Source organism: Bison bison, unplaced genomic scaffold, assembly GCF_000754665.1.
Source record: "Bison bison bison isolate TAMUID 2011002044 unplaced genomic scaffold, Bison_UMD1.0 scf7180017864266, whole genome shotgun sequence".
In the NCBI taxonomy this organism is placed as follows: Eukaryota; Metazoa; Chordata; class Mammalia; order Artiodactyla; family Bovidae; genus Bison; species Bison bison.
Window position 1 is genome coordinate 2,046,960 of NW_011494838.1, and position 2,463 is coordinate 2,049,422.

Here is a 2,463-nt window from a genome sequence, read left to right on the forward strand (position 1 = left end):
CCATCACCTCCACTAGCTTTGTTCGTAGTGATGCTTTCTAAGGCCCACTTGACTTCATATTCCAGGATGTCTGGCTCTAGGTGAGTGATCATCGTGATTATCTGGGTCGTGAAGCTCTTTTTTGTACAGTTCTCCTGCTAATAATTATACAACAGAATGACCCATCTTGCTCAAGGGTATGTTTTCCCTTAAGTTCTGTACTAAGGATTCAGTTCAGTCACTCAGTCCATCTGACTCTTTGCAAACCATGGAATGGCACACACCAGGCTTCCCTGTCCATCACCAACTCCCAGAATTTGCTCAAACTCATGTCCATTGAGTCGGCGATGCCATCCAACCATCTCATCCTCTGTCATCCCCCTTCTCCCGCCTTTGTTCTTTCCCAGCATCAGGGTCTTTTCAAATTAGTCAGTGCTTCATATCAGGTGGCCAAAGTATTGGAGTTTCAGCTTCAGCATCAGTGAATGCTTCCTAAGGCCTACTTGACTTTGCCTTCCAGAAGGTCTGGCTCTACGTGAGTGATCACATCATTGTGATTATCTGGGTCGTGAAGATCTTTTTTGTATAGTTCTTCTGTATATTCTTGCCACCCCTTCTTAATATCTTCTGCTTCTGTTAGGTCCATACCATTTCTGTCCTTTATTGTGCCCATCTTTACATGAAATGTTCCCTTGGTATCTGTAATTTTCTTGAGATCTCTAGTCTTTCCCATTCTGTTGTTTTCCTCTGTTTCTTTGCATTGATCACTGAGGAAGGCTTTGTTATCTCTCCTTGCTATTCTTTGGAACTCTACATTCCAACGGGTATATCTTTCTTTCTCTCCTTTGCCTTTTGCTTCTGTTCTTTTCTCAGCTATTTGTAAGGACTCCTCTGACAACCATTTTGTCTTTTTGCATTTCTTTTTCTTGGGGATGGTCTTGATTCCTGTCTCCCGTACAATGTCAGGAACCTCTGCCACAGTTCTTCAGGCACTCTGTCTATCAGATCTTGTTCCTTGAATCTATTTCTCACTTCCACTGTGTAATCGTAAGGGATCTGATTTAGGTCATACCTGAATGGTCTAGTGGTTTTCCCTACTTTCTTCAATTTAAGTCTGAATTTGGCAATAAGGAGTTCATGGTCTGAGCCACAGTCAGCTCCACAGTCAGTTGTTTTTGCTGACTCTGTAGGGCTTCTCCGTCTTTGGCTGCAAAGAATATAATCAGTCAGAGAAGCTGATTAGTACAGAGAAGCTCTGTAGTAAGGATTATATAACAACATGTTTCTCCTTTTTAACAAGAACCTTCTGACTGACATGTAGGAATGGGTAAGACCTTTCTATTGTTACTTTTCATCTTGTTAATTTAGGATATATGTTGTGGGAGTGGGTCTGGTAAAAGTATATAAGGCCTTGATAAGACTAGTGGGGTGGGGGGCACTCTGTCCCCCTTCTGATGTCTATGTCAGAAGCTTTCTGTCCATTTTTATACTTTAATATAACTCTACTACACAAAAGCTTGAGTGATCCAGCCTGGTGCCTGGTCCCGAAGCTACATCTTCTTTGGAGGTCATGAATCTGCCCTCGTTCACCGTAAGCTGTCAGTTCTAACCACTGGACCACAGGAGTAGTACTGGTCTATTTTCCATTTTAACACCACCCGTGTTGGGGAGCAGCAAGTAGAAACTTGAGGCCGAGGGAGTGAAGCATTAGGACCAAATCTTCTTAGGAATAAAACACACAAGACTGTAGAAATAATAGACCTTGAAATCTGAACTACAGGGAAGTTTTTTCAGAAAGCAAATCTCACTCGGATGAAATGTAAACTTCTGCCAAAGTGGCAGATCCCCAAGGGTCAGGTGTGCGGTGACTCAGCACCCCTGGGACTTAAACACCTGACCGCCTCCCCAGCCGTCCCAGGTCACCCCCGAGGGAATGGGAGGGGCAGTCTCCTCTCAGGTCCGCCCGGCACCCCCCTTCCCCTCCATCCTCAGTCTGCCTGCTCTGTCCAATCCGGCATCTCCTTTGGGCTGAGAACCGCCCCTGGCTTTCAGGTGTTTCTCAATCCACTCAACAAATATTTACGGAACCTGTTCTGGGTCAGGCGCTGTGCTCGCCCTGGGGTGCAGTAGTGAGCAAACAGGAAAACACCCCCGCCTTCACAGAGCCGGTGTGTCATGCGGGGACACACAGAAAAGCAACAGCCGTGGGTCAGACGGAGGGGGCGCTCGGTGGGAACGTGGCACAGGCCAAGAGGAGGAAGGGTGCCAGCCCTGTGCGCGTGTGCATGTGTGCATGCACACACGTGTGTGAGACGGGGACAGGGAGGGACACAGAGTCGGTGTAGACAACGGGGAAGCAGAACTGCACTTGAGAGGAGCGGCCAGGAAGGCTGGTGGTGAAGTGACCTTCGGGCAGGCGTGGGAGGAGGCTGGGTCACCTGGAGGAAAGCATGATGCCAGGCTGGAGGACAGCGGGCACGGCCG